Source organism: Mizuhopecten yessoensis, unplaced genomic scaffold (genome assembly GCF_002113885.1).
Source record: "Mizuhopecten yessoensis strain PY_sf001 unplaced genomic scaffold, ASM211388v2 scaffold11041, whole genome shotgun sequence".
NCBI lineage: Eukaryota > Metazoa > Mollusca > Bivalvia > Pectinida > Pectinidae > Mizuhopecten > Mizuhopecten yessoensis.
Genome location: NW_018408849.1, coordinates 382,831 through 408,306, shown reverse-complemented (window position 1 = coordinate 408,306; position 25,476 = coordinate 382,831). Strand labels below are relative to the sequence as shown.

The 25,476-nt window shown below is 36.5% G+C and overlaps 1 pseudogene; it reads left to right on the top strand.

Moving 5' to 3' along the window:
* Positions 1–14,004: 14,004 nt before the first annotated feature.
* Positions 14,005–23,451, top strand: LOC110464896 (annotated as a pseudogene).
* Positions 23,452–25,476: the final 2,025 nt, after the last annotated feature.

Sequence of the window (25,476 nt, the reverse complement as noted above, 5' to 3'; positions counted from 1 at the left end):
GTGAATTGGGAATATAGCAATATTTATTAGTATCTCCACAGCCGATTATAGAATTGTATTGTAATCGATTCTGCTGTAGATAATTTGTTTGTTTGTTTGATTTTGTTTAACGTCCTATTAACAGCTAAGGTCATTTAAGGACGGCCTCCCCTGTGTGCAAGATGCATGCGTGTAGTGTATGTGTGTGTATTTTGGGAGGATGCGATATGTTCGTGTTTGTCTCCTTGTGATAGCGCGGAACTGATGCCGACTTTATAGTGCTACCTCAAAGAAACATACTGCCGAAGACACCCAGCAGGACGTCCCACCCGGTCACATTATACTGACAACGGGCGAACCAGTCGTTCCACTCCTAATTTGCTGAGCGTTAAGCAGGAGTATAAACTACCATTTGTTAAGACTTTGTTATGTCTCGGCTAGGGGACAGAACCCAAAGCCTTCCTCACATGGGCGAACGCTCAACAAATGGCCAAAAGTGAGGCATTGTCAAGGGAGACATTAGGAAGAAGAAAGTTATTTAGAAAGGAGAGAAGAGATAAGGTCCCAAATTAAGTCGCCTCTTACGATCATGCAATTGGGGGCAGCAGGTACAATTCTTACGCCCTACCTGCAGGGACGATTGTTATATTTGCATGTGATATTGTTTTTTATGTGAGAAAAGGGTTAGCCTGTGTGGTGAGCATTGAACTATTTATAATTTTGAGAAAGTACTTTAGTATGGATTAGGAGTATTTAAGAGAGTTGTTTTACAAATTGTATAATCCAAAGCTGTATGCGAGTTAGAAAACTGTTGTACTCTATAAACTGTTTTCTAATTTAAAAATGGCCGAGTTTGTACCTATATTTTTGTATTATAGTTGTCTCTTAGTAAAGTTGATATAATTACACCAAGGTGTTGTATTTGTGCAATTAAGTCGTCGGTATATGGGTAGTAGGCAAGAGTCTACTACCCATCCATTCTATTTTAATGGTAACCACGCTACCGTAGGTTATTCTCAAGTTGAGTTTGGACACAGAGTCATGACCACTTGACCGTCACATAGAATCTGTTGGTGGCAACGGTGGTATTTTTGAGTTGTTTATCATGAATCCAGTGATACGAACGTTTGTTTTGGAATATCCTTATGTATTGTTGAAGAATATGGTTATTCTTAATTATTGAGTTGAGGGTTGTGCATGGAGTTCAAAGTTGTTGCCTTCGGACTTTGGTGATTATGGCTTTAGTTTTTTAGCAAGTTTGAAAACCTTGGTATTGTACTTGAAGTGGTATTATTGTATGGGATTGTGTTTTTACACTGTTCAGATTAGATACAGGGTAATCTTGTAAGATACCTGCGGTAAAGAATGCAGACATACGGGGTTTTATTATGGGTTGTATCCAGTTTGTAATATGTTAAGTTTTTATATATGTTAAAAAGGCGATAAGTACGTAGTTCTTCTATATGAATCGAGTTGAGCATAAGTACTCCGTGGAATATTGTATGTGATTTTATCGACATGTATATGTATTCATTACGCGTCATTTTCATGTCGACAATTGAGGCCTGTCAGACAAGAGTGGTTCTACATTTTTATGAGTATTTGAGAGATGCCAACAACTTTCTTTTTTCTTGTAGAGTTGGGTATTCTCGTAGAATTTTGTTGTGCAGTGAGTTACCTGCTTCCAATTATTTCTATTGTTAATGAATATGCAAACCAACGACCATTTGTTTTATAGTCTATGGACTATGTGAAGTTCATGAGACAATAAAATAGGCAGTCTGTATGACTGTGGCAAGTGGCTGTGTACAGATTAATTGACATGTATACATTCTAGTTAAACTTTAAATAGTAATGTGAGGCTGTCGGATACAGGTATTACATAATACACAAGATGCAGTTGTAGTTGTCAGGCTGCTGGAATAATATAAAGTTTGAACAATAATGGATTGTATGTAACTTCTGACCCAGTTGGATAGATGTGAACAAATATGGAGAAGATAACCATTAGGCACAAAAAATAGAAACAAAAATTTGGACTATTGTTTGATTGTTTGTATTTGACAGATACCAGGTATTTATTGTCCAACCAATGCAAGCCATTTGATCACGGGACTGATAATTCAAAAAGTGATTTAAAAAATAAATAAATTGAGATACCGGGTCCTTGAAGAAATAGTACAGTACCTCAATGGAAAATAAGTAACATCGTGTATATAAAGAGTGGTATCACATATTTTAATAACAAAGACAGTTTGTTTCACTAATTGGTGATTATATTCCATACAGAAACAGTGTGTTTCACTAGTTAAGTGGTAATTTTACTCATATCAGTATTGGCACGTACTAAAATAGGAGTGGTATCAAACATTTAAATTGCCAAGACAGTGTGTTTCACTAGTTGGTGATTATATTCCATACAGAACTAGTATGTTTCAATAGTTAAGTGGTAATTTCCTCCAAATACTATTGGCACGTATTGGAGCGATATCATATTTCCATCATTACTGGTGTTTCACTAGTTTCATGGTGTAAAACGGGAGAAACTGTTTTCTTCAGTAATCCTAGAAAATATTTCCACTGAATTGACAGTAGGTAACCTACCAATACATATACAGAAGAACTGAACAATGCCTGTAGGAAAAAAGAAGGCAGCCTGACCAAATTATTTCTGAGGAAGAAAATTCAGATGTAGAAATTATGACTCCTCCCAAAGACAACATTATCAGCGAGGATCCAGGGGTTTTCAAAAATGCCTTTGTTTATCATCCTCCAGAAAATATGGAAGAATAAATAAATAAAAGGGACTCAGTTAGTGCCGTAAATGTCATGAGCCAGAACATGAACCGGCTGACTGAGAACATGATTGTTATGCAGTTTGTACTCGGAAATAGCTTATCTGTTATTAACACCGATGTGTCCGGGATGCAAGAAACCTTGAGCACCGTGGTAAACAGGATGGTACAGCATCAGCACCAAATCAAGATTCCAGAGTATTCCGACACGGGGAGTCCAGGTCTGGTAGGTCAGTCAGGCCATCTGCAGACAGATCAGGTTCATCAGGTTCAGATAATGAATCGAGAGGTAGCCATATCAAGGAATCAACAGACAATGAAACCAATAGCAACAATATACACAGTGAGATTGTGTATGGTTCAACACAGTCCAGAAAGAAAATATGTACGTAAGCAGTGATTTGTCTTCGTCCTGTCTTCAACCTTAAATGGTAGAGAAATGTATTAAGTATGTAGTTACTGCCAAGAATCACACTGTCAAACATCTCCATTGAAACAAATCAGAAATATATAGGAGGGGTGTAGCTCGGCTGAACCCTAGCTACAGGGTCAGTGACCCAAACGTGCCACTCTGACGTCGTAAGTACCACGTGACCTGTTAGCTCATTAAAATTTTCACCTTTGATTGCCTATATCTATGTAACGGAACCGTTCTGAACGCGGGTTGATGGATGATTCTATATTTATTTAAGTATATTACAGGTTTCGCTTATTTTACCAAAATATAAAAAAAATCTTAAATGATTTGTACCAGCGTACCTGTAAGAAGCTGGAACCTGAAAATTTCACAGTCAAAACTTCAGCATTGTCCAAGTTTGAAGACACCTTCTCTAAAGATGACAAAGATCTAGGTTTAGGGATCGACGCACACCATTCAATTAGTGCTGGGACTTTGATGTCTATTAAACAAAGACCAAGAAAAGTCCCAATAGCTTACGCAGCAGAAGATAAGACAATGGAGGAACAGAAAATTATAAGAAAAGCAATGTCTCCTTGGGGATCTCCAATAGTACGGAATGAAGTGTAGTAGCAGCGATAACTATGTTATCGTTCCTCTAAACGAAATGATAACACGGCTAAATGCAGCTGATTTGCCGCATATCTTTCCGTGTTTGTGGAAATCAGTGCGATCTACCACCTTGTATGTCTGTGAAAAATCTCGTTATGGAGATATTTGGGGTCAAACACGCCAAAATCGGCATTCTAACCACTGAAGAAAACGGTATATTTGGTTTTTCCGATATCTTCACAGAACGGCCCCAAAGAGGGTTTTGAAAATGGGGTGTATTTCTGGGATTTCGTGGAATTCTCCAGAAGATCCCATTTCCCCGTAGTCAAGCGCCAATTTGGGTACTCCCTTTAGGCAAGAATTGAGATAAGCGCTTGTTGCCCATGCGTTAAATGTTCTATCCGCTTATCCGGTTCAACTTGTAGCGGTGAGTTGGATTGAATTTTTACTAGTGCTAGTAATTTTACCATTTTACGATATCAAAGGCGATGTTCTAGGTTATGGCTATGTTACTGCGATCAACGTTTGCTGCTCATCACAATCATGCATGAAAGATATGACCCAGTGTTTAAAATCTCTAGCAAATTCCCGTAGGCCTACGGTAGCCTACATGTTTGTTGACGTTCAATATTTACTTTTTTTTCTACGTTTAATTAAATTAAGATTTCGGTGTGTGAAGCCTGTTTTTGTGTTTGTGGTAATCTCTCATCTGTGATACTTTGTTTACGTCTAAACATAGCAACGGTAATCCCCAGCTTGATGAGACATCTCTACACGCGCAACTAGCATTTTATATCGGTGTATAATGATGAGCATTACAAAGGTTATAGGGTCAATTACAACGATGACTGTAAATATGTCATTATCAGAAATTGTCACATTTTTTGAAAAAAGGAAAACTCAAAAAAAAGGTGCTGTTGCTGCATATTTTTTTTCATTTACAGTATAAACACATCAAATGAATTTTAGTAAACATTTCAAGTGTTAATCCTAAAAACTGTTGTTTTGGTAGGTATAACCAAAAAATAACCACACTTATAGCATGTTCCATGTAGCGGAACGTACCAATACGTACCATCCGTTCCGTTAAATGGAATGCAACGTTCCGCCGAAACGAACCGGTTTGTCGGTAAAGTTTCATTTGAGAGTACCGAGTTGGATCCAATATGGCCGTCAATGAAAGATTTTCAACTTTAATGTCCAGCAAATGCGATATATATGTATGTATAATATGTTAAACACTATTTCAGCTGTTCCATATAATTTTACATACCTGAACTGCAAGAATATTAATTGTGTTGCAATTTTTACGACTGAACCGTTCAGGTTATATCCGGAAAAGATGTTTTTCCGTCAGCAAACACAGCAAAAAATGACACCAGATGATAAGGATGATTAAAATTTATAGTACTTTCAGTGCGCTACGTGTCAAATGAATCACAGGTGCTTAAAAGTATCCATAAGTTGTTGATCTAATAGCCAGCAGACGACAGATGCAGACTCTTCTCGCGCAGACCCATCATCTGACAAAAAGTGACAGCTATGGAGAATTTCAGACAACTTACTCTGAAGGGGGGCAATGGAATATTCAATATATCAATTACAAATAGGGACTACGACAGCTTATGCACCAGTAAGTTAAATACTAAATGCTAAAATAGATCGCAGGAGCTAGCAACATGAAATATCTTAATTCAAGTAAAAAGGATGTACTTTGTAGAGTTTGTTCGGGGTGAGGCACAACGGCACGTTACAAAATGTTTAGAAATTAGTATGTGCATGGGTCAAGGCACCTATAAACATGTACATTTATTATCTGTGACCAATATCAGTAGTACTAGATCATGTATGTGGTATAGATATTTGTAGTGTGGGGTTATAATCGCCTACGCAAGAGTACCAAAGATGGAACATTTTTCATATCAGTGATCATGATGCAACATTTTTATTTTGTAATACTAATCCGACATATACAGTAAAGCCACTCTGTAGTACATACGTCTCTGTACAAATGAATGGTTTATAATCAAAATTATTATAGTTTTAAGCAATGATTAGAGCAAATTTTATCAGTCTACCTCTTTGATTTGCTCATGAACTCAATTGAAATTTAATTTTAAAAAATGAAATGAAAACACAGATTGAAATTGTACAGCTTGACGACATAATATTCATCACATTTAAACTGAAAAATCTTGTTTAAATGACTGTTTGATTGATAAAATTTATCAGAAAGTGTATAAACGTTCATGAAATAAAGAAACAAATTACATATAGTTGCGTATAGTGTGAATAAAAAACACTAGTCAATCTGGCAAGTAGATTTCAATTTTAGTCCCGACTCCATGTGTAAATTCCACAAACCAAATATTATTTAACATGTTAATTGATAACAAATTTTGACTAGACAATATGGGCTAGTAGATTTTATAACCACTCCTGTAGTCGAGATGGAGGTTTCATTAGTCGTAGGCCAGCAGCTGGCTACCCTTATTGTCCAGCCTTGCATAGTACATGGTTTATAATAATTCAATGAATTTGTTTCCAAATTAATTTAACCGGCAGATCCAATCTGACCAAATATGGCCTATCAAGTGTTGGTCCATAAAGAAGACCTGAGCTCCATACTGGTTGGGCCATATCTGTTGGAACTGGAAGGTAATTCTTTCAATAATTATTGACAATTTGTTTTTAATACGTGCATGTCCATTATTAAGTTGTTCGAATTCTGATATCTGTTCTGAACTGATTTTCAAAAAGTACCAGGCAAAACAACTGTAAAAATATGTTTGTTTAATAAGGTTCCATGTATTTCTGGAAGATTTTGACTTTAAAAGTCAACCCTGAATGTCTTATTAGGTTTAAACAAGGTTGAAATAATTCCAAAAATATTTAACCTGTATATCCCTCATCAAATTGATACTGGATATTCTTACAGTGAAAATCATACAATGATTGACTAAAATAGTATCAACTGTTAATGTCGAGTTAATTAACTAGTATTACATTATGTAATTCAGGTGACACAGACACAAACAATGCTGCAAAGGAGGCAACAGGAAGCCAGTCTGTCGATTAAGTTACAGGTAAGTGGTAAAGTATCAATGAAAGGAAAGTATACAATTCATATGGTAAAATATATACTGTATGCTGGATTGAAACTCAATTTCAATATTGGTAGTTTGGTACATTGACAAAGATGGAATCCAACATTTTATATAAAATCTCTTGTATTAAATAGAGTCAATTCAGATTTCAATTTCTATTCAAACACATCATCTAATCAATAATTTGATTGTATGATTTAAATATCTACCACTGTATAATTATATAAATAATGACAAAACATGATTATCACTGGTATGACTTCACAATTTGTTATAACTATTCAAATAGTAATATAATTGATTTGATGTATTATTTGTGAATGTTACTAGCATATTTTTATTTTTAATAGATGAAGCAATTACAGAAGCAGATGGTAAAACTATGTTTATTGGTATAAAATGAATGTATATAACGCATTTCAATGTCTCCATTTAAGGTAAAGGGTATCTTTAAGTTTAAATACAGAATTACAGCTGTTTAAAATATGAGGTTTTGAAAACAAAAATACATGATATTTGTAGGTCAAACTCGGGGCCTGTCCTCTGCCAATAATACGCTCATAACCTACATAAAACAATATCCAAAAATTAAAATTTCAAACCATCAAAATGGGAGATTATTGCCTTGAAAAGGGAAGTAACTTCTAAGACAGAAAATACAGCTCTAAAATGGGACTTTTCTTTCAAATTATAACTGGTGCAATGGTACCCTCTACCTTAAATTTATCTAGTTAAATTAATAAAATTGTTAAATAAAGCTCTGTCCAATTTTTAAAAGTATATTAGTTTTGTTGCATTGGTGTGTTTAACAGCCGACACAGACATTAACTCCAGGCCCAGTCGTATTACAGTTATAGTTACGTTACTGTTTTCTCGGCTCATGGACATTGACTGTCAGACATATTTACATTGGTATAATTAGCTCATCGGGTCCGAAGGACCTAGGTGAGCTTATGCCATACCGTGGAGTCCTCCGCCCGTCAACAATTTCTTTAAACGACTTCCTCTTTCTTAACCACCGATTGGAATTTAACTAAATTTGACTGGAAGCATCCCTAGGTGGTGGGGATTCAAAATTGTACAACAAAAGTGGAACATTGACAATCACAGTTACATTGGTTAAGTTGTGGACCAATGGAGTGCTAACACAACAGTTGATAATGAATGAATAATTTGTCAAAGATAGGTAATTAAATCTTCAAAGATGTATATATGATAATTGGTATATATGTGCATTAAGTTAGGCATTGCCTGCTATCTAATCCGTTTGTATTAGGTATTTAATGCAATAAAATTCATTGAATTTAATAAATATTATGGGATTAAGATAGTTATTATTGTTGTTAAACATTTTCGTTTCTTTTTTAACATTTTACATATAAACATTTTCGTTTCTTTTTTAACATTTTACATACAACCATAGTTAGCTAGCCACATACCGTCAACCACAGCCAGCCACATACGGACCAGACATATGGATGGGTGGACATACACAAACAGGGACGCTAACGCATACTACAAAATACCAACGGAAAAATTATCGGAACTTTGATTACATGCTGCGATATGATACATTACTTATTGATCAATTGAGAATAACACAGCAAAATCAACATTTTAGTGCTGCAATATCCGTTTGGAATCTCCAACAGATGTTTTGGAGGTAGATGTAGAGTTGGAAGAGTTGGACTTAGCCCTTGAGGACATCCAGCAAGCATTTGTGGCGTCCCCGGTTGTGGAACCTCTGGCAGCAAAAACCATAACACCAGCGTGGTTAGCGCCGATTGTTATTGGAAGAAGACAGAAGGGACAGGAGAAGTGCAGAAGATCGGTTGAGAGAGGAGAATTTATGTAAGGGTGGAAGTACAAAGCGTATAAGGGTGGTTTTAAAGTAAAAATAATAATAATGAGTAGATAAGTAGGAAATAGTATATCGATTCCTTTTGATATATATTCTTTCTTGAATACAATCTTAAGTGGGTGTAGATTAAATGGGATAAAGGAAGGGTAGAAGACATAACGTGATATACAGACAAGGATGCGAACCTCTGGCACACCGTGAAAAGTTAAGTTCGTAATTTTATTGCAATCGTTGTTAATTGGGTATTCAGCTATAAATGAATCAAATTACTATACCCTATTATCTTATTTGGTTGTAAATCTTGGATCTATCCCGGAATGTGAAAATAAAGAATGAGTGACTTATTGGAAGAAGACAGGAGGGAAACGAGAAGCGCAGAAGATCAGCATGAAGAGAAGGAGAATGTATGTAAGAGTGGAAGTACAAAGCATAGAAGGGTGGTTTTAAAGAGAAAAAGTGAGTGAATTAGTAGGGAATAGTAATTCGATATATTTTGATATATATACTTTCCTGAATACAATCTTAAGTGAGCGTGGATTTAATGGGATAAAGGAAGGATAGATGACGTAACGTGATATGCAGAACAGGATGCGAACCTCTGGCACATTGTGAAAAGGTGTGAGTTCGTAGGTCATTGGCGCGGCTGAAAATGCTTGAAAACTTGGCCTCCTGTACAACAGAGTATTGTCATCATTATATTTAATTATGAGGGAACTACTGTTAATCGGGTATTCTTATATGGTTGTAATTATTATTTTGTATTACTGACCTGGAGAGTGCTACATGAAAATGATGTTACTGTAAACTTTTTTTATCTTGGACAATTATAAGGTAAGGATGTTTGATGTGAAACAAAAAGTATGTATGAGGGTGTATCAAATGCTATGGAGGTGAAAACCAGATGGATAGCTAAGAGAAATGTTATAATATTGAGATTTTGAATCCTGTCAAAACAAATTATGATATTAATAGTAAGCATTGTTGTTAACTTCTGAAAACCCATTATTCAGGCACATATTATAATTATAGCTACCTCATAGTAATAACTTTGAAAGTCCTATTCATGGTTTTCTCATCATAATTACTTGTGAAAAGCATTGTATAGATGTATGAAAGTGAACTAAAACACACTTGTAATTTTTGTGTTTACCTAGACAAGATTTTTAACTAGGACACACTTGTATTTTTGTGGGTACCAAGTAGGTCATTAAGTGCGAGGAGCTTACTTATGTCAACAAAATGGTTATTTATACATTGTTATATGAAAAATTGTCATTTCATTCTTCACAAAACAAAAATTCAGTTATATATTATTGTGTTCATAGGGACATGGAACACGTTTAGTGGGGGATAGTGTGACAAAAGGCATTATATTATATTTTCGTCGTGAATCTACAAATAATGATAGTAATGGATTCCTCCAAATATAATTAGAGCCGTTAAATTTATTAACGCTTTACTTAATCGGTGACTTCCGTTGTAAAACCGTCACGTATATGATACCGATCGTGGCAATATTTTTTTGACAGGTGGTGAGCTAGTCTGAGTAAAGTTTCGTATTTTCTATTGAGAACACTTTCGGTGTATGTTGTGCTGGATAAATAGTAATTCAAGGTCATTTTAGTAAAGGTATGCGAGTTATCAAGAGTTATATTTACTTTTTGTTGAGATTTTTTACGGTTCAAAAACGGCTAAACGTTGATGCTTGTTTGAGGGTATTCCAGCGATAGTGGCACGCGACTTCATTCCAAATTCCAGCAGTTTCTGTCAGCGTTTTGTCTGCCGTGTGTGTTGCTGTGTTTGTCGAGGTGTGTGTGTGTTAGCGATGCACAAAGAGGTGTTTCCTCAGTTACGGAGCTTGTGTTGTCTTAATATGTTAGGTTATGTGTATTCTTTGTGTAGTTACGTGTTTTTTGGTGAGTTTATTATCGGGAATTTTATAGTGTTTTTGGTTATTGTGGACAGATGGGGGTTGTACCTCAACGGAATACTTAGCACTAATGGAATGGGGACTGGGCTTACGTTATTACTAGCTACGTTTTATAATTGATAACGTTAATCAGATATGTGAACTGGGAATATAGCAATATTTATTAGTATTTCCTCAGCCGATAATAGAATTATATTGTAATCTATTCTGCCGTAGATGAGAGGTCACTGACGTTCGTTTGTTTGACCGTAAAATGAGTTATAAAAGGATTTTTATGAATTATCAGTTATCTAAATAGATTCATTAGTCATTGAGATACTTGTATGAGTTGAGAACTAGTGTGAATGATTCTATTTATATCGAATTATTGCAGTACTTATGACAGTTATGCGAGTTCATGAACAGCAATTTTTAATTGTTGTCAGGATTACTGTAGATCTAGTTAACCTTTATGTAGCAATTGGTTCTTTTCAGATCAAAAATTTCCTGATCTTGTTATTGTTAAACATTGTTTATCCAAACAGTGTTAAGTTTATTGACTCTATATACAACTCAGATATTGAATTTGGTTGCTCCATTGAATTATATTGTCAGAATTTATTAGATTGTTTTATGTGAGAACTGTGTTAGCATGTATGGTGAGAACTGAACTATTGATTATTGTGAGAAAGTACTGATGGAATAGGAGTAAATAAGGGAGTTATTTTGCAAATTGTATACTCCAAAGCTGAACGTGAGTGGAAAACTGTTGTACTTTATAAATTGTTGTCTATTTGATAAATGGCAGAGTTCGTACCTGTATATCTGTATAATAGTTGTCTCCTAGTAAAGTGGATAGACTTTAACCCAGGTGTTTCATTGGTGCAATTAAGTTGTCGGTATCCGGGTAGTAGGCAAGAGTCTACTACCCACCCATTCTATTGTGAAGGTAACCATGCTACCATATTGTAACGACTGTACTTTTGCCTACCTGCTATAGTCTGTGTATTGATAAATAACTTCGAAAACAGTTCGTGTTTACAAGTTCAGAATCACGGAGTCGGTGATGTGTTTACGTCAGTCGTGCGATATATTTAGAATCATGCTCTCACATGGACTCGCATGTTTCTGTTCCGTACGGCTGAAATAATCACTTACCGACTCGTAGATACAACAGCCTAGTATGTTGAGAACATTCTCTTTATAGGTTGATATGTTGTCACTCATGATTTGAAAATTGTTGTATTTTGGATGTAATCCATGTTTATGCTATGCGAAGCCTGTCAAACAGATGACTTATCTGCCATTGCAGATGTGCGTTCGGAGCTCTCGAGCAAAATATTGAGTTATTGAAGGGTATAAAAGTTGGATCCCGCGGCAGATTCAACGGAGTTCTCCCGTGATCTCCTAACCAAGCGGCCAGGCTTTCCTACCCTCCTACACATTCCAAGCAACCAAGCTTATTACCAGAGTCCAACTAAACAACAGGACCATGGTGGTAACTACTGCCGTAGTGACTAAGTACGCCTGCCGTCTCCAATACTATACATATAGATACAAGTCTCCTTAATGACCTTGTTATGATACGCCAAGAATAACACCAAAATATATTTCTAAGTCCGTCTTACCACGTGTGATACTTAGCTATTTTGGACTAGTATATTTTACTTAGACATAAATTAGTGTTCATTATTTATGAAAGGTCTTAGATAAAACATGTTCCAATATTAAGACCTACATCGGTACATCCACGTCCCTTAGTTGTTACAATATATGAAGGATACTTAGCCCTTACTATTCTTTAAGTATCCATTAAGGATACTTATTCATCACTTTTATTTATAACGCCACTCCGTCGTTATTCTCAATTTCTATTACATATTAATTAAGGATGCCATTGTGTGCAGTGTTTGTAGATATGAAGTTTTGATTTGAATAAATACCAAAGCTGAATTGTATTTCTGTCTTGAGTTGTTGTTGAAGTAGAGTAGTAATCAGAACAACCAACGGAGCCAAGAGCCAGGACCAAACAGATCCAAGATGGAGTAACCAGAATATACCTTTGATCAAATATAATACATTTATACAAGGAGAAGAAAATACACTAACACTGGAAACACACTCCACGACGTTATTGCCAAGTTGAGTTTAGACACATAGTCTTAATCACTTGACCGTCACAATATGCATCATTGAGGTTTTTCACAAAATAACTTTCTTTTGATACTTTTTTCGAAAATCTTGTCATCATTACGTGTTACCTCTAACAAACTCTTAACATTAGAAGGGGTCATACAAAACTGAGTCCTCTTTGCCCAAAAATGTTCCATTCGGCGCTGCCCCTCCGCCAAAGTGGGACCGATTCCTCCATTTATACAAAATTGAGTCCCTTTACTCGGGAAAGTTTAAGGCCAAATTCGGTAAAAAAAAAATCCATCCTCGATATCCATGGGTTACGCTCACGTTCGATCTCTGCACCCCTGGAGTATGTCATAGCAAAATTGAAGACACGAAGATAGCTGTTTCATTGGTCTCGGGTAAGAAAACCTTACCAAATACTTGATGCTTTGTTTGAAACTTTCTATTCCACATTGGGCCACAACTGCACAGCATGTTTACGATGTCTGGCAATCCTTTAGTTAATACAACTTAGTTTCATTACATTATAAAATCTTTCTTGCAGCTAATAATAATACAGTTGAATCTTCATTTTCAATCTAGTTGTTGAGCATTGCAGCCTCCATGGATTAATCTAGATGTTAAGTTTATTTTGTAATACATGTTGTCTGAACCTTATCATGTTGGACAAAATCAAGTTCGATACTTGTCTTTGCCAACAGCCTTGTTGCAAGGGTCGTTATTTAAAATATCCAAAAACTCTTTCTGGCTTACGTGGGTGTTTTTTTTTGTAAAATGCCAGAGTGGAATGAATCATCAATACATGTATATGACTTCAATTTTGTTAAAAAAATAAAGTAATAATCCTACTGTTACTTTTATTACTAAATACACATAAAACTTAACTAACCACGTTTCTATCATGCAGGGACAAATTTCTAATTATAACCTGAACATGTCTAAAATCATATTAATGTTTATTTTGCAATCTGTCAGTGAATTTTCCTTCTTGTCCATATTTAATATAACCTTCTTTAATGTTCACACTTGTGCCCTGTGGCTACTACGGTCAAAGCTGTCCTGTTAAACCCTGGTTAGCGAGTCGTTAAAAGTTTGCGACGTCGTTAACTGTTCTTTAAAAAAGTTAAGATTTAACGACTTGTTAAAGAGTCGCTAACTTTAATAATTCTCGTACCCATGATTAAATATTTAACGAGTCGTCAAATATGGCCGCCTTAACCTTGGTAATTGTGTCTCCTCGGAGAAAAGAAAGAATTTATAGGCACCAGAAGATCCTTGATGGAACCTTTACAGATGAAGAGTTAAGGGAGCATTACCGCTTTGGACAGTATTCCATTTTATTTGTGTCCGGTCTCTTAAGACAAGTTTCGACGAGAAGTTCAAAGAGAAATCATGCTCTATCCGTTGAGCAGAAGGTAGCCTGCAGCCTGAGATTTCTTGCAAGTGTCAGCTTCTTGCAAGTTGTTGGAGACACTACAGGTATTTAATTATATAAACATTAAAACTTGGATCTAAAACTTTAAAGTACTTTAAGTACTAATATTGTATATATATATTTGTACACTTTAATTTCTTTTTTTAAATGGCTTTTATTTTTCATCAATACAGCAGTGGTCTCATCTGTTATTACTCTATACTGAATGTTTAACAAGTAATAAGAATAAAACTGTATGTATTCAAGTGTTACAATATTTCTTGCCAACATTGCTGTCAAAAACTGTCTTTGTAAACAAATTGCAACAACCAATTTACTGTTAACAAATTGCAATAACCAATTTACAATAATTAAACACCTTTGACTGACTCAATGAACTTGAGGTTACACTCCTTTGTTTTAAAAGGAAATGGCAAGTCACTTAAACTGTAACAGTATTGACTATACTTTCTTTGCTAGGGCCAGAAAAAAATCTTATTAAATAAAATCTATGAAAGTCTCACATGTTTTACTGTAAACAACTTACTTCATTGAAAGGATTTGACAAAAGCACAGTGTCTAGATGTGTTAGGAATGTGTGTGCAGCCCTGTGCCAATTCAAAGATCAGGCACTGAAGTGGCCTTCCCTGTAAGAAAGACAACGAGGGAAAACACATCAAAGTGCAGGCACCACACGAAGATGAGCCATCATATGCCAACAGGAAGGGATATCACAGCATAAGTGTGCAAGCTGAATGTGATGCTGATGGTAAGTTATGTTGGACTCAGCGTTCCTAAACTTTGTTTATGTCGCTTAGAACATTGATAAAAAATTATCTTTATAACCTATAGTCTGTTTCAAAAAGTCCATAACTCATCTCACAGACACAGTACTGTTGTAGTTTTTTGTTTATGAAAAAAAAAGCAGTCTATGGTTGCATTAGTATTGGAAATTGTACAGCTTAATTTATTAGTTCATATTAAAAATTAATCAATTACAAAAATAAAATATAAATGGGATATTTTATTTTTCAGCTAGCCCTATAGCAATAGCATTTGGTAATAAGAAAATCATGATTTCACATTTCAAGAAACAAATGACATTTTACCAAAAACTTACTCACTGTGGAATAACTTCTGTTCATTTTTAATGGGACACATAAATCATAGGTATCAATATTTAAACTGTTGAACTGTTATATCTTGAATGATTAATTTATTCAGGGGTCACACACATTAACAACGGATATATTGATTCAAAAACAGCTAAAAAGCATTGAAAGAGAACAAATAGTTTGTAACAGGTACAGTGTTAAAATCAAAATGAGTTACCTGTGACATCACATTTCAGAATATCCATGGAGTCCTACATGTAAACATGCTAATATGTAGCTGCATGTACAGTTTGTTTGTTTGATTTTGTTTAACGTCCTATTAACAGCTAAGGTCATTTAAGGACGGCCTCCCCTGTGTGCAAGATGCATGCGTGTAGTGTATGTATGCGTATTTTGGGAGGCTGCGATATGTTCGTGTTTGTCTCCTTGTGATAGCGCGGAACTGATGCCGACTTTATAGTGCTACCTCACTGAAACATACTGCCGAAGACACCCAAACATGTTTAAAATTATATTAATGTTTATTTTGCAATCTGTCAGTGAATTTTCCTTCTTGTCCATATTTAATATAACCTTATTTAATGTTCACACTTGTGCCCTGTGGCTACTACGGACAAAGCTGTCCTTACAGGAGCAAAATTATATCTCATTGGTGCTGGGGTGTGATTTCAATTAGTATCAACTAATCAATCCGTGATAGCGCGGAACTGATGCCGACTTTATAGTGCTACCTCACTGAAACATACTGCCGAAGACACCCAACAGGACACCCCACCCGGTCACATTATACTGACAACGGGCAAACCAGTCGTCCCACTCCGAATTTGCTGAGCGTTAAGCAGTAGTATAAATTACCATTTTTAAAGACTTTGGTATGTCTCGGCCAGGGGACAGATCCCAAAGCCTTACTCACAGGGGCGAACGCTCAACAAATGGCCAAAAGAGAGGCATTGTCAAGGGAGACATTAGGAAGAAGAAAGTTATTTCGAAAGGAGAGAATAGATACAAAAGTGATGTGGATCCAGTGAAACAAATATACTTCCCTTTCATCATAGCAATGATTTAATTCTATCCATGACTTCACTGATAAATAGTTTATGTAATGAATACAATTACTACCAAATATCATTCGTAGCATTTTAATCCTCTTCAATATTTCTTCTTTAATAGACAAGTTCCTCAACATCAATGCTGCATGGCCTGGCTGTTCGCATGATGCCCATGTTTCAGAAACTCTCAGGTATGTGAGTTTATTATGTAATACAAATTGATATAAAAGAAAAATAGTTGAAAATATATTTATTTCCCTTTAATATAAACTCAATATACCTTTTATCGGGTTGATAAATCCAGGTATCGACCTCAGCCAAAGGATATAATTGAATAACAAACAACACAAACAGAGAAAACATTTGACATCTTTACTTAACAGTAATATCAATAACATTATTTACAGCATATTAAAAATGAGCAGTTTCCCCATAGACAATAGGTCCATGTGCCTTAAAGCAGTCACCTGAGTTATATCATAGGTACTGGTAGCTTAATTTTATTATTGAGATGTGATGTGGAAATCAACTTGTAAACAAAGTGAAATACAATACTCGTCATGTCACCACAGGAAAAATATTCAAATAAATGATATTCCTATCGAGAAATATAGTTTCTATTTAAGCAATAAACTGCATAGATGTGGCAGACCAACTGGTATAGCTGCCACATGTGTCACAGAAAAACTGAATGGTGCGTGCTACCCCCTGGGAAAGATTTAAATCTTGTACCATCTGAGTAGTGTTTTTTTAAATATCAGCCATTTTACCTTTTTTTGGCTAACCCCTCCAGCCCCTGGGGCAAGGACGGATCTTATTATCTATATAAAGTGATAAATCTTCATGCGAGTCCTGAGTTCTGTACTCATAGAATTTTCATGGAACTCACAGAATTTCTGGAAATAGATAAATTTAACATTGTGGGACTCCTTGCTTTTAGCATTACAGTTGAAAAGGACTCATTAAAATATATTGTAGATGGATCACTGATATACAGTGTACTGTTATCCCACTGGGAATTTTCAGTGTTTGATTCCAATAATCTATCAAAAGATTTAAACATGTGACACTTGTGACCTTGAAAGTCAAACAATGACATTAGATTTAACAAACTTGGTAGCCCTTCTGCCCATCCTGTACCTGGCAGAATATTATCATCATAGGCCTTTTGGTTACTGACAAGAAGTTGTTTAAAGTAAATAGTCGATGCCGGACGGATGCTGCAGGTGAACTAACTACAAATTATTAATAACAATTTGACTATCCTCTATGAAAAACAGGATAATATACAGTACTTCAATTAAAGCATGCTTTGTTTTTAGTTTGATATAAATCAAAGTACTGATACAGTGCCAACATTGTCAAAATATGAAGATGGATTTTGGAAGTTACAGTTCAAATCACATTCAATCTATGTCAAGGTCATTCATTTAAACCCTTCATTTCAGGAATGCTTATTGTCAAACATCATGGAGCTAGACCTCTCCCTTATTTGGGAGAGGTTGTGAAGTATTTGCACATGATTTACCATTGTGACCTTGAAAATTAATCAAGTTCACTTATTTTACTCAAATCTGAAACCAAATATCAAGACCTAACCCTTAAAGAACTTGAGAACAAGATTTTCAAAGTTTGTTAACCAAAAAAAGTGCATTTAAATTTTGACTCCTAATGTAAAGACTGAGAGTTGACCTTTGACACACACACAAAGTTAGACACTGAGTGACATCAGAGAAGAGGAATACTGATCGAAATTAGATATGAAAAACATAAGAGAAGTTGCTTTTATTTCAACAGATTTAAATCATTCATTTATAAACAGTCACATAACAACTGTGAAGTACTCTAGTTGAACATGTTTCAAATTTGACATCAAGTTTTTGATAAATAAACATTTAGAAGTGACATAATTCTGGTCAAAGTTCAGCCAATCAAAACACCCCACGTCATATACCACTAGTGGAATACCAAAGTATTTATCCGGCCGATAAAGTTTGCAATTTTGTTTTAAATAAAGATTTTGAATTTACATTTTATTTCTACAGGTTTGCCTACAACTTGAGCAGCATTCGAATTGGGATACTGGGATTCTCTTATGAGATTCTGGTTATCCCTGCCGACCTTAACCCCCAGAATGCTCAACAACAGCGTTACAACGTGGCTCACACAAGAACAAGGAGCTCTATTGAAAGGACGTTTGGGAGATGGAAACGACGCTTCCATGTCCTTCCCTCAGAGGTGAGCTAATCTTCTATGATTTCTTTTTTTCTGGTTATGATCAGTTTTTTATTGATAAACCTATGACACTAATTATAAGGACATTGTCTGGATTAAGGGAAAATGATTACCATAAATTCCACATGATGTGCAGTAGTGTTGGGTATTGTCTCAATGGGCATGAGTTGGTCAATCTCGCACCAGTTACTATCAAAGTGGACCAAGGGCAAATGTATTAAAATGGGGTACACTAATTAAGGAACCAGACGAAATCACCATCTTTGTTTTGTGATGTAATATTAAAAAGATTGTTTAAATACGCTTGATCCCTGTGACATAGAAAATTGGTGAAGATCTTATACAGTATAACAAACTTGGTAGCCTTTCATCTCAGTACATATTGGCTCGATATCACCACTCTGGGCCTTCTGCTTATTCAGAATTACCATAAGAATGATTTCCCTTTGATACCGATTCGCATGAAACCTGAGAGAGTTGCAAAAGTAATTGTAGCCTGTGCGGTCCTCCACAACATTGCCATCAACTTGCAGGAGCCTGTAATTGATGAGGAAATCCACCATATGCAAGCTGCTGATGATATCTTTGAAGGACCCCAGGATGGCCATACCGTTAGGGACCACATAACTAGGACTTTTTAAAAACTTCTAGGTGAAATTTAGTTAGGGGGTGCGTGGAGTGCCCCTACTCCATGAAGGTGAAATTTAGTTGGGGGGCGCCCCTACTCCATTAAGGTGAAATTTGGCTGAGGGGCGCGTAGAGTGCCCCTACTCCATTAAGGTGAAATTTAGTTGGGGCACGCGTGGAGTGCCCCTACTCCATTAAGGTGATATTTAGTTGGGGCACGCGTGGAGTGCCCCTACTCCATTAAGGTGATATTTAGTTGGGAGGCGCGTGGAGTGGGGTGGGGGGATTTAGTTGGGGGGCGCGTGGAGTGCCCCTACTCCATGAAGGGGAAATTTAGTTGGGGGGGGGGGGGGGGGGGGGGGGCGTAGAGTGCCCCTACTCCATGAAGATGTTTAGTTTTTGTTTTATATTCACAGTATTACATTTTAGTTTAAGAAAGCAGACCACTTTCAAACAAAACTGTTGGAGAACAGCATGGCTTGCCTATTGGTATTAGATAGTGTTATAAGGTAGCAAGTATCAATTAATTCATTTGCAACCTTGCTCACCCCCAACATGTCTCAAGGTATTCTGTATTTCCGAAGAATTCCTTAATGTGTCCCTCAATTTATTGCCATTGCAGTTTATAATGCCAACCTTTCTTTGAACAAAATGGGCAATATAAGGAGGTGTTGCTAAACCCCATGTTGTACATTTCTAAAGAAAAAATATGACCAGACATTGTAAAATAGTCAACAGCCTATTGATGGTGGTAAACATAATTTACATTCAAATAATCTTGTACAATACAATTTTCAACAAATATATAAACATGAATTAAGTCAATTAAATAGTTACACATATTAGCCTCAATAATGTCTCCATTGGTAGTACAACAAACCTTTGCTTATCTCTAAATAGTATAGAAGATATGCCCCTGACAAACTACAGGTGAAATAGTACAGAAGATATGCCTCGGACAAACTTTTTCAGAGCTTAAGGTCAAGTCATAGGTCACAGTGTCCTCATTCTTGCACTCTGCCATCCCAAGATGTCATTATACACCAAATCTGGTAACTCCAGGTGAAAAAGTATAGAAGATTTGTCACATATTAACTTTTCGAACGGAAGGACGATTAGCATCCCTATATATTTCCCCCTGGGAACCGGTGGATGACTATTAAGGCACATGTTTACCACCAGAATAATATATTCAGAGGTTATCATATGATCGTTTTCATATCCTACTGTGTACCAGCCAGAGACTCCAATATCAGAAGTAGTTCGTGGGCTGATATGGGTGGAGTAGAATATGAAAATGGTCATATGGTTAAAATTTGGATAATGTCGGATAAGGTTATGTAGTAAATAGATATACCATAAAGATATGTAAAATGTCGAATTATTTGAAATTTTATTTGAAAATTAATGATGGTGTGGTACTCACGACAAGATTTGGGGTTTTGTTAGCAATCTGATGTGGTGAGTTGGTATGGTTTTAAATGTTCAACGTCCTATCAATAACTAAGGTAATTTAATGACGTGCCTATATGTTACAAGTGTCAGAGACGGGTGTATATTTGTATACTTTTACCCTTTGCTTGCTGCAAGTAATTTACGTCATATGCTTTTGAGTTCAGGCAAGGCCGATCTGATTTGAACCTCGGTACTGACATCATGATAGAATAGACATATAACGTCATAATATTTATTTCTTTTCCATGCATTGTTTTTTTCTATTTTTTTTCTCTCTCCATCTGTCGCTTTGTTACTTGGATGCCTTTAGGGGTCTAGTGCAATTGAATGGTCTGTTGTAGAGTATGAAACCATATAACTAGGATTTGGTTTAATTTTGTTAAACGTCCTATTAACAGCTAAGGACTCAACATTCGTAATGGGCGTAGACGATTCATTTTGATGCCTTTGTTTCCCCAAATTACGTCTTTGCGTATTGCAGAGTTATCTTCTCTTGTGGGCAGGTATTGTTGTCAAGTCATTGGTTTGTGTGAGAAAATACGTCCTTTTTCTCAAAAATTGATGACGTTACTCTCATAAACAAGTGACGTAACAATTAATACCTGCTCACATGAGCAGATAACTCTGCAATACGCAAAGACGGAATAAGAGGACACCAAAGCAAATCCCAAATTTCGGAGGTTCCCTCATTAGTCGCCTCCTATGATACCTGCTGAGGGAAATAGCAGGTGTATTCTTTTCCCGACCCCCTACCTGCAGGAGCAATCTGTCAAAGGTACATCTAAGGTTAAATGATGAGGCAATCGTATTAACTGTATATGGAGAACATTTTCATTTGATGATAGTTGTCAGGAATGGTTAAACGTGATGCATGGCGCACTGAAACTTGCAAGTTGTGTAAATCCTCCGGGTTATTGTATGTTGTATACTTGATCCTGTTTAGATCATTTTCTTTTTCCATATTCATAAGAATATTCATCAGCTTATCGATTCTCTTATTCTGCTTCCTACCAAATTAAATATATTTTAACTTATTGTGAACATTTTCAGCACACATAGAAGTAATTATTTGTGTTTGTAGTGTTTGACCCATTTCTCGGGTCGTGGTGCATAGTTTACTTGAAAATAAAACGCATTTGGCGCTAAATTTCATATTTTGTAAACTATCATCAAACCAAATAGAGGACACCAAAGCATTTCCCAAATTATGGAGGAGATTTCTCATTAGTCGCCTCCTATGATATTTCCATTTGATGATAGCAGTCAGGAATGGTTAAACGTGATTCATGGAGCACTGAAACTTGCAAGTTGTGTAAATCCTCCGGGTTATTGTATAGTGTAAGTGTTCCCCCTTAGTCCTTAGTACATAGGGTACATTGTACCATAGACCTAAATTAACGGGACCGCCGACTCCATGACGTCACGCTCTATAATCAACCAAGGAGCTTCCCGATGTTCGCAGCGCTCCCACCGGGTGGTATAGGAAGCAACTTCCGGTTTGAACCAGGGGTAAAACAATGGGCGGCAAACACTGTTGTGTGGTCGGTTGTACCAACTCCAGTAAGAAAACAGGACAGGGTATTAATTACTTCGGCTTTCCCAAAGATGCGGAATGGCGGTCAACATTGATAGCAGCCGTAAATCGGTGTGATTCGGGGTTTAACCCCGACAGCATGCATATTTGTTCGGCCCATTTTGAGCCAAGTTGCCTTCTGTTTAATGGAGAGTCGACTGTAGATGTTCGTGACATACTATATACTATATACTATATCAGTATGACCAGCTACCACAAACAAACAACAGTAAAATAGACTGTGTATGCCAATACCACATTGACATCGTACAACCTCCCCCTTCTTCCCAACCTTGTCAGCCCATCCCGTATAGATCAAATGAAGAACTTAAACCTTATGGATCTTTCTCCAACATTCCATTTGTATTGCTAATATTGTTATTATTGCTAGTAATATCCCATGTTTTGAATTTTATATCGCGACATGGACAGTGTTGTGTAAATTTGGATATTGGTACCCAAAAGTTGCAAAACATTCATAACCATCTTTATTTATTACTGGTAACCAGTATGACAAGGTACAAAATACCTCATTTTTATTAAGTTTTATGAATGATCCTTGTCCGGCCTGTACATATTTACTGACTGTTCAATGTGAAATCCATTGATGTGGCAAGTGGGTTTCAACCTAATAACCTATTATTAAAGGCATGAAATTAATTAGGGGCAGGTGTTTTTATTTAAACAATAACTGGTTGTCTGGATGTAATTATTGTTGATATAATTACAAGTGGCCTCTGGCAAATCTACCATAAAACCCTAGCGGGTACGCTAGGGTTTTATATGTGCATTTTGATAATTGTGATATAACCACGTACCATTAATAATAAACCTGCGGCATTTTCATCATTTGAGGAGTTGACTAATGAGGATCTCCCTTCTGAATCTATGTTTTTTTCTCCTGTCGAACCATTGAAGAAATCAAATCTACCATAAAACCCGATTTGCCAGAGGCCACTTGTAATTATATCAACAATAATTACATCCAAACAACCAGGTATTTTTTATATTTACATATTTTCTTTTTTAAGACATTACTTGTTGATTTTGCGTACCCTGTTGGAGGCCTCCCAGCTGGATTGGCCGGGAGCAAAAACTGTGACCTCATGTCAGCTGTCCAGTTTCAGAAAATAGTGCGGTACCATATCACAAAGTACAACAGGAAAAATATGTCAAATAAGTAATCAATGTTTAATTAAACTTAACTAATAAATTATCAAAACATTGCATTTAAAAGCATTAACGATTGTCACTGATTGTAAATACGGTGTCAGCAGAGTTTTATTTTGCGGACGGATCTGTCACTTTGCAAAAACGCGGTCATCACGAAAAGTTAAATGTGCATGCAGCCGTGGAATGTTGAGCTGGCAAACATACTAGGAGTGTTTTTTAATGTAAGTTTTGTGTTTATTTGAGTGTTTTTTACACATCCGTCGTCAAGTTCGGAGGGAGATAGGCATACAGCTGCGTTGTTGCAAATGGCTCGAGTTGTCGTGGCGACAGGGAGAGGGACAGGACCTGGCTGTGTGCATGTGACGCTTTTTTGAATTTCAACGTGATGCTCATTCATTTCGCTTGACGGCAATGATATTTTTGAAAGCGAAGAGCTTAAACACTTTTTTTGTGAAGTGGAGACGTTTCTTGAATATGAGCGGAGGCTAGCTTCACATCTGTGATTACTCATGAACACGATGTACATTTTGTATTTGGACGAGAACCCTTCGTCACTGAGACACTGGATTGCGGTAGCCATCAAACAGTGCGGCGTGTATTTTTTTTCAACGGACGCTGATTTGCAGATTTCTTGCATCATATTCAGAAATGTGCGTTTGGCCAATGGTTTGTTGACAAACCAGACAGTTTCCATGGGATTTTCCATTGCTTTCTTATTGTACTGATTAAATAGATTTGACGCCTGTGGATCGGTTTTCTCTAACAAGAGTTTCAACATTTTGATAGGACAGCTGTCTGACCCCGTGGAATACATGCGTTTTTCGTACGAAGATTCTGCATTTTTTAGCCCGCCCTGGTGATTTTTTTCAACTGTTTCAAAGTTTAGTGTCACATATTCCCCAGATTGGTCATAGTGGAAATCAAACGAGTTGGTGCGTAACTGTTGGTGAAACTCGCCCCCACGACTTACAAAGTGGACAGACAGATTCCACCACACATTTTGCCTTAGGATAATGGGGGAGGAGGCACCTTTGCTGAGGTAAGTGGAGATTTTCTCTATGTCCTCGACATCAATTATTTCCTTGTGTTTTGTCGGTTTTGAACTGCCCTGTCGCTCACGCTCTTTTAGCAGGCCATCCAAAACCCCGTTGGATGTCTTGAATTCCTTATCTTTTACAATGTCTATGTTCCTGTGTAAGTTACTTAAATGGCGATTTATTGCCCCTCTTATGTTTATCAACGTGTTTTTGTGGTACACAGCTTCAGGGTTGTTCTGTCCTTTTTGGGGGGCAGGCCTCGCCTCGGCAAAATATTTCATGAGGTGCTGGGATAGTGTTCCGGGGTCCACGGATTCAAAATTCATGTCTTCGCCATACGTTTCCACACTCCATTCTGTAATTTACAAATATTGCTTGACTTGCTTTTCGTATGACAATTAAAACAATATGTGGTTGACGAAATTCAAACTGACAATCCATTTGTTTTGATTGATAACCTGTAATATTTACAGTACTCATACCCAAGGCTCTACCACGAACAGAAGCGGACTATAGAACATGCTAATATTATTTCATTTTTTTTAATTAAAAATAGTTTGCTTTTATAATGAAAAAAATAAAAATATATATCATTTTTTTGTGTTTACCTTGAAAAATGCGAAGTGCCCAGGCGGTGTTTTTCTTTGTAGTAGGGGCCTGTCTTGCCTGAAACAAGCCTTCCATTTCCTCTGCTGTGGTGGTTTTAAACCTTTTTTGGGGGAGTGCTGCTGTTTCTGGTGATGTATCCAAGATCGCTGGTCTCTTTAACTCTTCTGTTTTTTTAATTTCCTCGTAGGTAGTTAAAACATCCCCTACCCCTGTGTTAGCAGGCATCGCCTCTGACTCTGTGCTCGCCGTATCGTTTACCATGGTCAGCTGTTGCAAGGTTTCTAAGTCCAGAGTTAGTAACAGCTCTTCGTCGCTTGAAGGCAGATCATTATTAAATATTTCATCCGGAATTCCTATCCCAAAGTTCACTCCTGCTACACCATAGTCGCC